Consider the following 11,970-nt stretch of genomic DNA (forward strand, 5'->3'; position numbering starts at 1 on the left):
CCCTTTAAAAGTTGCCTATTACATAACACTCAATTTAGTATATAATTCCTAACAGTGTTTTCTTCTAGCTTCACTAGGAACACATTTATGACAGTTAGCTTTATCAGATAATGCACAGTTAACATTTAAATTAACCACATTGTTCCAAAATTCTTCTATAGCTGCTTCATGAGGAGAGCCACCCAGTCCCATATCTAAGCAAAGTTCTCAAACATCCTTCTTTGCTTTGTATGCATGGCTGCATTTTTGGGTGCTGCTCTAGTCTCCCCGCCACACTGCTATTGCTTGATTCTCCCTGTTGCCCATTATTTACAGTTAATTTTGATGCTCCAGAAGTTACAAACTCAGATATTAGAACCTTCATTCATCTGACTCTTGACCATTCTAATCCCACTGATTTAATCTGAACACATCCTGAAGTTTGACACAATGTGTTTCAGGGTTGTTCCCTACTTGCCTAGCTCAATGCACCAATACGAATCAGTCATTTCTTTAGCGAGCACATTCCCTTCTTCTGAGAAATGTACAGAGAAAGCAAACTCTGGGCGCCAAGGGTGACTCTTGCAAGGCAACTCTAGGGTAGATGGCATGACACTACAACTAGGAATTCCAGTCAAATGCACCACCAGGTCAGGAAAAGAGTTTCTGTGACACTAATGTGCCCCTTCTGAATTTCTAGATCTGAACTTTCACTCTTCATTTTCCTTGGACAGCCCACAGAATTATAGAGGCCTAAAGTTTCAGAAAGTATCTACCCCTGGAAGCCCTGCATGCCAACAGAGTTTACTTACTTTTCTCCAGTTTCATTCTTGAAGTCTGTCTCTTTCCACAGAGAAAGTTCTGGCTCCTCAATCATCATTTGATCCTAACTCATTTGCTTTTCATATATAAGACGGTTTCAGAATTATAGCACTGGTATGAACACCTATAACATTCCTTTTGAGTAAAGTTTAGCATTCATTGCCCCCTGCCTTTGAAATACTTTGCGCAAAGGGTATATTCAGTGAGTTGAATTAAATTCCTACGTTCTTTAAATGGGTATCAGTATTAATAATAGGAGTTTCATTTATGCTGTTTAGGCTTAATTATGTTTTTCAGCTCATTATTTGCATGAATTACATAGAAAAAATACATAGCTCACAATGGCAAAGTAAAAAGATTTCACCGCTGCTGCTCTTTCTTCCACTGTGGCTCTTTCCTCCAATTACTATTGTCTTACAGACTATTGTCATGCATCACATGATCCCTGTTTATGTCCATGAGAGAGAGCAATTGTACTCCCTGGAGTTCTCCATGCTCCCTTTTTTTGTTGGTGTTGTATGAGGGATATATGTGTGTGTGCACATGCTATGGAGGCCAGAGTTCTATATGTAGTGTGTGTGTATGTGTGTGCACATTCCCATGCTATGGAGGCCAGAGGCTCTTGTCAGTCTCCTTCCTCTATCTCACTCCACCTTGTTTCTGAGGTAGAGTTTCTCACTGAACTTGAAGCTCACAGCTTAGCTAACTAGTGGGCCTCCAGAGTCTAACTGCCTCTGTTTCCCTGACACTGGGATTAGAGGAGTACACTACTTTACCAGGATTTTTTTTTGAGAGGCCAGCATCGGACTGATCCAGACCCCCTAAACATGGGTGTCAATGAGAAGGTCTTGGCATTCTTTGGGGCCTCTGGCAAAATATCAGTATTTATCTCTGGCATCCAAATGGACTTTGGGAGCCCATACCACATGGATGGATGCTGTCTCAGCCTGGACACATGGGGGAGGGCCTAGACCCTGCCCAGGACAATATGACAGACTTTGGAGATCCCCCATGAAGGGCCTCACCCTCCCTAGAGAGTGGAGTTGTGACTGAGTGGGGGTTAGGAGGCTTAGGGGAGCAGGGGAAGAGGAGAGTGAGAGGGAGCTGGGATTGACAGGTGAAGTAAGCTTGTTTCTAATTTAAATAAAAAAACAGGTTAAAAAAAGTGTTGTATGAAAAGAGAGGTTAGCACTCCCCTTGACAGGGATGTAAGAAGCCCTTTGGCCTAACAACACACATACGGGTTAAGGCATTTATATGTGAATTTTAAGTAAGCTCTCTGACTTTCTCAACCACTCTTTGTGTTCTTTCTCCCTTCTCCATCTCTGTAAGTGCTTTCTTCCTCTTCCCCCCATAGATAATTTCTTCCCCTCCCCAATTGTCCTCATTCCTGCTTCATAACACCTGCATCCTTCTATCTCCTCTATGAATCCTCTCCTCCTACCCCCACCACTCCCACTGCTATTCCTTTTTACTTTCCTAGTTTCTGAGCTTATTCTAGGTTATATAGCCACACCTAAATAATTTTAGCAAATACTACTGTCACTAAGAATGTTTTCCATTGTTATGTTTATTTATTTTCATTTAAAATGTTAATATTCCACAGTACTGGTTTATAAGAGAAGAATAAAGATTAATGTATTTTTAAGAATGATAATTTGATTTATATTTAATATTGATGATAATCTCTTTGAATTAGCATATTTATACAATCTCATACACACACACAGAGAAATATATTAGTTTGTGAATTTTTTCTTTTAAACATTTCTTCATTATATATATATCTATTTTAAAGTTTTATGTATTTATTTTTTATTTAGGTTAGAAACAATCTTGTTTCACATGTCAATCCCAGCTCCCTCTCACTTCCCTCCCCCCCTGCCCTCCCTGCCAGGTCCCCCAGTCTCCCACCCATTCTCCACTCAGATCACCAAGGAGGGTGAGGCCCTCCATGGTGGATCTCCAGTAACTGTCATTTCATCTAGGGCAGGGCCTAGGCTCTCCCTCAAGAGTCCCAACAGAGACAGCCTCCCATATTATGGCATGGGCACTCAAAGTCTATTTGTATTCCAGGGGTAAATACTACCCAAGGCCCAATAGATTACCTAGGCCTCCTCACTGACACCCACATTCAGGGTGCTTTCCACACAGACATCAATCTGGAGTTCAAGAGCTCTGCCTTGTTCAGGTCAACTGCTCCTGTGAGTTAAACCAGCCCACTCTTAACTCCTTTGCCCATCATTTCTTTCTTTCTGACACTAGATTCTAATTCAATTCAGTGTTTGTCTGTGGGTATCTGCCTCTGCTTTCATCAGTCACTGTATGAAGGTTCTGTTTCCTAGACTCTTTGGCAATGGGATTGTATGCTGGCACTCCCCCGATTCATGTCTAAAATCCATAAATGAATGAGTTACCTCACTCAGTATGGTTTCTTCTAGTGTCATCCATTTGCCTGCAAATTTCAAAATTCCATTGTTTTTTTTCCACGGAATAGTACTCTATTGTGTAAATGTACCATATTTTCTCTATCCACTCCAGTTGAGGACCATCCAGGTTCTGGCTATTACAAATAATGCTGCTATGAAGATAGTGGAATAGACATCCTTGTTGTATGAATGTGCATCTTTTGGGTATATGCCTAAGAGTGGAAATTCTGGGTCTTGAGGTAGACTGATTCCCATTTTCATGAGGAATCTCCATATTGATTTCCATAGTGGCTCTACAAGTTGGCACGCCCCCAGCAATGTAGGAGTGTTCCCCTCTCCCCACATCCTCTCCAGCATAAACTGTCATTGGTGTTTTTGATTTTAGCCACTCTGACAGGAGTGAGAGTGTGTCAATGTTGTTTTGATTTGAATTTCCCGGATAGCTAGGGATGTTGAGCACTTTCTCAAGAGTCTCCTTAGTCTCCTCTATTGAGAGTTCTCTATTTAGTTCTGTAACCCATTTTTTGATTGGATCCTTTGGTGTTTTGGAGACTTGCTTCTTGAGATCTTTGTAAATTTTGGAGATCAGCCCTCTGTCAGATGTGGGGTTAGTGAATATCTTTTCCCAATATGTGGGGTGCCTTTTTGTCTTACTGACTGTCCTTTGCCTTACAGAAGCTTCTCAGTTTCAGGAGGTCCCATTTATCAATTGTTGATCTCAGTGTCTGTGCTACTGGAGTTATGTTCAGGAAGCTGTCTCCTGTACCAAATCATTCAAGGGTGCCTCCCACTTTCTCTTCCAAGAGGTTCAGTGTGGCTGGATTTATGTTGAGGTCTTTGATCCATTTGGACTTAAGTTTTGTGCATTGGGATAGACATGAATCTATGCACATTCTTCTACATGCCAGCATCCAGTTATGCCAGCACCATTTGTTGAAGATGCTTTCTTTTTTTCCATTGCATATTTTTTGCTTCTTTGTCAAAAATCAGATGTTCATACATGTATGGGTTAATATCAGGGTGTTCAATTTGATTCCATTGGTCTACCTGTCTATTTTTGTGCCAATATCAAACTGTTTTCAGGACTACATCTCTATAATAGAGCTTGAAGTCAGGGATGACAATGCCTCCAGATGTTGCTTTGTTGAATAAGGTTGTTTTGGCTATCCTGGGTCTTTGTTTCTCCATACAAAGTTGATTATTGTTCTTTCAAAGTCTGTGAAGAATTGTGCTGGGATTTTAATGGGGATTGCATTAAACTGTGTATTGCTTTTGGTAAGATTGCTATTATTACTATGTTGATCCTACCTATCCAAGAGCATGGGAGATCTTTCCACCTGCTGGAGTCTAATTTCTTTCTTTAATGACTCAAAGTTTTTGCTATACATGTCTTTCACTTGTTTGGTTAGCGTTACCCCAAGGTATTTTATGTTATTTGTGGTTATTGTAAAGGGTGATGTTTCTATGATTTCTTTCTCAGCCCTTTTAATCGTCTGTATATAGTAGGCCTACTGATTTTCTTGAGTTGATATTGTAACCTGCCAATTGCTGAAAGAATTTATCAGCTGCAGGAGTTGCCTGGTGGAGTTTTTTGGGTCATTTATGTAAACTATCATACCATCTGCAAATAGTGAAAGTTTGACCACTTCCTTTCCTATTTGTATTCCCTTGATCTCCTTTTGTTGTCATATTGCTTTAGCTAGAACTTCAAGTACAATATTGAAGATGTATGGAGAGAGTGGACAGCTTTGTCTTATTCCTGATCTTTGAAGAATTGTGTTGAGTTTCTGTCCATGTAGTTTGATGTTGGCTGTTGGTTTGCTCTATATAGCTTTTACTATGTTGAGGTAAGTTCCTGTTGTCTCAGATCTGTCCAAGACCTTTATCATGAAGGAGTGCTGGATTTTGTCAAGGGCTTTTTCAGCATCCAATGAGATGATCATGTGATTTTTGTTTCTCAGCTTGTTTATATGGTGAATTACATTGATGGATTTTCATATGTTGAACCAACCCTGCATGCCTGGCATGAAGCCTACTTGATCATGGTGGATGAGTTTTCTGATGTGTTCTTGGATCTGATTTGCGAGTATTTTATTGAGTATTTTTGCATCAATGTTCATGAGGGATATTGGTCTGAAGTTCTCTTTCTTAGTTGTGTCTTTGTGTGGCTTGGTTATCAAGGCTATTGAAGCCTCATAGGAAGATTTTGGCAAAGGCCCTTCTGCTTCTATTGCATGGAATACTTTGATAAGAATTGGTATAAGCTGTTCTTTGAATTTCTGGTAGAATTCTGCACTGAGGCCATCTGGTCCTGGGCTTTGTGTAGTTTGGAGACTTTTGATGACTGCTTCTATTTCCATAGGGGTTATAGGTCTATTTAAATTGCTTATCTGTTCTTGCTTTAATTTTGGCAAATGATATCTACCCAAAAAATTGTCCATTTACTTTAGATTTTCAAATTGTGTGGAGTACAGGTTACCTCAGTGTCCGTTGTTATGTCCCCTTTTCTTTTCTGATTTTTAAAATTTGCATGTTCACACTCTGTCATTTGGTAAGTTTGGATAAAGGTTTGTCTATCTTGTTGATTTTCTCAAAGAACCAACTCTTCGTTACATTGATTTTTTGTATTGTTTTTCTAGTCTCTGCTTTATTGATTTCAGCCCTCAATTTGATTATTTCCTGGTGTCTACTCCTCCTGGGTGAATTTGCTTCTTTGTGTTCTAGAGCTTTCAGTTGTGCTGTTAATTCTCTTGTGTAACTATCCTCCATTTTCTCCATGTGGGCACTTAGTTTTATGAACTTTCCTCTTAGCACTGCTTTCAAAGTTTCCCATAAGTTTGGGTATGTTGTGTCATCATACTCATTGAATTCTAGGAATTCTTTAATTTCTTTTTTTTAAATTCCTTCTTTGACCCAGGAATGGTGCAGTTGTGTATTATTCAACGTCCATGATTTTGTAGGGTTTCTGTGATTTGTGTTGTTGTTGAATTCTAATTTTAACTCATGGTGGTCTGATAAGGTGCACGAAGTTATTCCGTTTTTTTGTACATATTGAGATTTGATATTTTGCCAAGTATGTGATCGATTTTTGAGAAGGTTCCATGTGGCACTGAGAAGAAGGTATATTCTTTTTTATTTGGGTGGAATGTTCTATAGATGTCTGTTAATCCCAATTGGGTCATAACTTCAATTATTTCCTTTGCTTCTTTGTTAAGTTTCTGTCTGGTAGTACTGTCTAGAGGTAAGAGTGGGGTGTTGAAGTCTTCCACTATAAGTGTGTGGGGCTTTATATCTGATTTGAGTTTTAGTAATGTTTCTTTGATGAATGTGGGTGTCTTTGTATTTGGGGCATGGATGTTTAAAATTGAGACTTCATCTTGGTGTATTTCTCCTGTGATGAGTATGAAGTGCCCTCCTTCATCTCTTTTGATTGATTTTATTTTGAAATCTAATATGTTAGATATTAGGATTGATACCCCCGCTTGTTTCTTGGGTCCATTTTATTGGAAAATCTTTTCCCCACCCTTAAATCTGAGGTAATGTCTGTCTTTGAGGCTGAGGTATGTTTCTTGTATGCAGCAGAAGGTTGGGTTCTGTCTTCAAATCCAGTCTGCTAGCCTGTGTCTCTTCATGGGCAAGTTGAGACCATTAATACTGAGGGATAGTAGTGACCATTGATTGCTCATTCTTGTTTGTTTTGGAATAATTGATGGTGGTGGAATTATATGTGGATTTCCACCTCTTTTCTTTTGGCTATTGGTAAGGTGGGATTATTTATTGCCTATGTTTTTCTGGTTGTAGTTAACTCCCTTGTGTTTGGGTTTTCCTTCCAGAACTTTCTGTAGTCCTGGGTTAGTGGATATGTATTGTTTAAATCTGGTTTTGTCATGGAATATCTTGCTTCTCCATCTATAGTGATTGAAAAATTTTGCTAGGTATAGCAGTCTGGGTTGGCATCCACGGTCTCTTAGTGTTGGTAGAATATCTATCCAGGACCTTCTGGCTTTCAGAGTTTCCATGGAGAAGTCAGTTGTGATTCTGATAGGTGTGCCTTTGTATGTTACTTGGCATTTTTCCTTTGCTGCTTTAATATTCTTTCTTTATTCTGTATGTTCGGGGTTTTTAATATTATGTGGTGAGGGGATTTCCTTTTGTGGTATACTCTATTTGGTGTTCTGTAGGCTTCTTGTATTTTCATTGGCATGTCTTTCTTTAAGTTGAGAAAGTTTTCTTCTATGATTTTGTTAAATATGTTTTCTGCCCCCTTGAGGTGGATTTCTTCACCTTCTTCTATACCTATTATTCTTAGGTTTGCTCTTTGTACGGTGTCCCATTTTTTCTGGATATTTTGTGTTAGATATTTGTTGGACTAAAGATTTTCTTTGCTCAATGAACCTATTTCCCCTAGTGTATCTACAACACCTGAGATTCTGGCTTGCATCTCTTGTATTCTGTTGGTTATGCTCGAATCAGTAGTATTTGACTGTTTGCCCAGCTTTTCTATTTCCAGGATTTTATTGTCTCTATTTCAGCTTTCAACCCTTGTACTTTTTGAATTGTTTCTTGTAGTTTTTGCTTTGTCTTTTGCCCTCTTTCTTGCATTTTTTGAAGTTTTTGCTTTGTCTTTTCTTCCATTTCTTGCATTTTTTGCATTGTTTTTTCCTCTATTTCTTGTATTTCTTGTATTTTTTTTTGCTTTTTCTTCCATGTCTTTAAGGGATTTTGTCATATCTTCTTTGAGGGATTCTATCATTTTCATGAAGTTGCTTTTAAGGTCTTTCTAATCTGCTTCTTCCACAATGGACTGTGCAGGTCTTGCAGGTGTAGTTTCTCTAGTTTCTGGTTGTGTCATATTGGATTTTTTGTTGGTGGGTGTGTTTTTGTATTGTCTCCTTCCCATCATTTCTTCCTGTCAGTGCAGAAGGAGTCTCTTCCTCCCCTGGTGGGTATGCGACCCCTTTCCAGTGGATGGTAGCAGGTCCAATACCCTGGTGGCTTTCCTCTTGCATGGATGGAGGCAGTCCTAGTATCAGGACCTTAGCAAACTCTGGGTAGGCTGGACCCTCGACTCTCCTGTCCAGTGGGTGGAGACAGGGACTTGGAAGCTGGCAGTCTCTGGGAGAGCTGAATCCTGTCAGGCTGGGATCCGGTCTGCTGTTTGCAGTCCTCAGCTTTCCAGTGGTTCTGCTAAGGCTACTGGAAGTTAGGCTTGCCTCACGTTCCCTGTTGTATGGGTGGAGACTGGGACATGGATGCTGGCAGTCTCTGGGTGGGCTGAATTCCATCGGGATGGGATCCTCCTCTGCTGTGTGCAGTTCTGCTCAGACCACCGGAAAACAGGCTGGAGACAGACCCACACTTACCTCACCTGTCCTGTGGATGGAGAATGGACTTGGAAGCTGGCAGTCTCTGGGCGGTCTGAATCCTGTTGGTGTGGGATCCGGATCCTCTGTGCACAGTCCTCAGGTCCCTGGTGGTTCTCTTGGTTTGTGAATTTTAAAGCAGTGCTATGCGCATGCTTGAGAAAGACAATGCAAAAAGGCTATAGATGCTATGTGACTGTAATGCTTCATGGTACTCTGTGATCTTTTAACTCTAAAGAATATACCTGGCTCATTTGAATTATTTTAATGCTGTTGTTGAGTTTAGCGTTTAGGCAGTAAACACAAGATTGTTCCCTGAATCATGGTGCTGGATCAGAAAAACCTGATACAGAGACAATTCTAATGCCGCATTCCTAGGCCTGCTGTGGATGGAGCCACTTGAACAGCTCCTGAGCTAGGGTAGGATATGGGCCATTGCCTATTGCTAATTGCAGTGCTCCTGTCCCCTGAGTTCCCCTCAGCAATAGATAAGCTAACCAGGAGCACCTTAGCCTTTTCCTACTGATGTTCTGCGCTTAGGCTGTAGCTCCAGGGTTGGATACAGGCTGATAGCAGTGTCAATTACAAATGTGCCATAGTAGACAGTAATTGTTTTATCCTCCATAACCTGCTCAGACTGGACAGAGTTCTGTAGATCCTGACAAGCTTACAGTAACTATGGATGAAGTATCTGGAGGCATCACTGTCCCAGAGACAAACTGATGAGGTCATGTCATTCTTCCTATGTGTTTTCCTATTTATTTCTGAATGATGCACCAAACCAAGGTTTAGATTACCCTCCTACATTGACACAGTCATAACATACTGATAGCTGACTCCTACCACATCTGGCGATAGGTGCTACTCAGTGCTAAGCCCATAGGCTCAGAGAAAATGACTACCCTGCTTAGAATATATGGAGACACAAATAGAAACATTGGTTTTCTTGTTTGTTTGCTTTTGTTTTTTGGTGTTGTTTGAGACAAGCTCTTTCTTTGTAGTCCCCTCTTGTCCTGGAGCTCATTCTCTAAAGTATGCTGGCCTCAAACTCACAGAGACCCACCTGCCTCTGCATCTGAGTGCTGGGATTAAAGTTGTGCACCCCCACACTCAGCCTACAAAGCCATCTTCAAAAGACTGGAATAATTACCTAATTCTTCAGTGCCCAAATGACACCACATAGGAATAAACAAAATCTCCCAGTAAAACCAGGCTTCCCCAAGTGTGAATAAAACTAGCACCAATATCTAAGAAGGTATGAATCAGTATGAGGAACTTCTGATTAACTGTTTAAGGAAATCTCAATTATCATGAAGAAAACACAGAAAGACTTCAAAACTCTAACCATAAGATTTGAAGAAATATAAACAACTTTTAAAAGTCAAATCCTAGAGCTGAAATAAACATTGAACACAATTTAAAAAACAACAGAAGGCCTAAGAAGTAGGATTGAATCAAATGGAAGAAAGTATTAGTGAGTACAAACAGGCTGTTTAAAATGTACAGTTGGAAAAGAAAAATAAATTAGGAACAAAGAAAGATTTCCAGAATTTTAGGACAGCATTAAGAGCCAACATTCTGATTATGTCTGTTCAAGGAGTACAAGAGAATATAAAATGGATAGAACCCCCACTCAAACGAAACAATAGCAAAGTTCCCAAATATAAGATACAGAGTTCTAGTACGACAGAATCAAAGGTAATCAGACAAATTTAATTCATCCAAGTCTCATGATTATATATCAAAGGTGAAAGCTAGAGGAAAATTCTCAAAGCTGACTGCAAGAAAGAGATTTTAAAATGACATATAAGGAAGTTTCAACTCTCCTGGAAGAGACTTCTTAGAAAAACTCTTACAAATTTTCAGAGTGATGAAGAGAAATAAAGAATGTCTGCTAAGCACAGTACCCACCCTAGACATGTAGGAATAATAGAGACAGGGTAGAAAAAAAGAAAAGATGAAAGAATATATATTCTACCTGCCCTCCAATAAACACAAAAGAATATTCTTCAAACTAAAAGAAAGGCATTAATAGGAAGAAAACATGGGAAGATACAAAGAGCACTAATAAGAGTAATTATAAGAACAAATTCATAATGACTCGATAATGCAAGCCATGCTATATAAGACACTTAGACCTTTATTGTGGAAAAATAAAAAGCAAAGCAATTAAAAGTAATAACTAAATAAAACTTTAAGACATTGAACCAATATTGAAAATTATAAATTCTAGGAGAAATGAAACACAAATGGAATTTTCTTAAAATATTTTTCTTATATTTTGAGTCTGTGCATATCTTTACAATCATTTCATGTAATCATTTTAAAACAGCTTGTTACATGATAAAAGATGTTTTATAAACCCTATAGTAATCACAAAGCAAACTATATGTAACCAAGATAATAAAGAAAACACTACAGTTAGAGTAATTATTTACCTACTAAAGAAGATAGTGGAAGAGATTAGAGGCTACAAAAGAACTTCAAGAAAACAAGCTTTAAAAATGCTATATAAAGTTCTTTTTTAAAATAATTACATTGAGTATAAATTGATTATATTCTACATTTAAAAGGCCTACAGCAACTGAATGGGTATGAAATGGAAGGCCCAATTTTATGTTGCTTATTAGAAGATCATTTATGTCTAAGTACACAAATAGACTGAAAATGAACATATAGAATCTTACATATATGCAAATTAAATGCAAAACAGGAATGGCCATAATTAAATTAGATTAAGTAGACTTTAAATCAAAAGCAGTAACAACAGATAAGAAGGTCACTGTATAGTTTTAAAGGCTAAGTTCAGTGGAAAACAATAACAATTCGAAATACATGGGTACTTACTATCAGATTAAGTTGTATATGATCAGGGAAATCAAATACTAATACAGCATTAAGGAATAAAGACATGGAAGTCATTTGAAATTATATATTTAATATTATTTAATTTATTCATATGTATGGCAATATTCTTAAAATGTTATAAATTTTGGTTTAGGAAATGACAGAAGTTCTTAGCCAGGCTTTGTGATGTAGGCATCTAACTTCAGCTATATATGAAGCTGTGATAGGAGAACCTGAATTTTCAGGCTTATTTGACCTACAGAGTGAGGTCAAGGCCATTTTAGGCAACTTTAGTGAGACTCTGTCTCAGAATAAAACATGAGGGTTCACAAGGATATAGGCACTTGCTGTCGAAAGATGCAAGCCTGACAAGGCTTGGGTTGACTGTAACTTAGCATCCATTGGCCAACCACTCCCTGTCTTCCTTTATCTTTTTTAATCACCATTTTCCTCTTGGCTTCCTAAGACTAAATTTTCAGATTCCACATTGAGTGAGACCATTTGGCATTTGTCTTTCCATGCCTGGCTTC

The 11,970-nt window shown here is 38.7% G+C and overlaps 1 non-coding gene across 1 annotated transcript; it reads left to right on the forward strand.

Moving 5' to 3' along the window:
• The first annotated feature begins 1,966 nt into the window (after positions 1-1,966).
• On the forward strand, positions 1,967-2,089 carry LOC121139059. The gene has a single exon (XR_005875913.1). It is a non-coding gene; the product is annotated as a U6atac minor spliceosomal RNA (small nuclear RNA).
• Positions 2,090-11,970: the final 9,881 nt, after the last annotated feature.

The sequence above is a fragment of the Mesocricetus auratus genome, unplaced genomic scaffold, assembly GCF_017639785.1.
Source record: "Mesocricetus auratus isolate SY011 unplaced genomic scaffold, BCM_Maur_2.0 Super-Scaffold_6730, whole genome shotgun sequence".
Classification (NCBI taxonomy): Eukaryota; Metazoa; Chordata; class Mammalia; order Rodentia; family Cricetidae; genus Mesocricetus; species Mesocricetus auratus.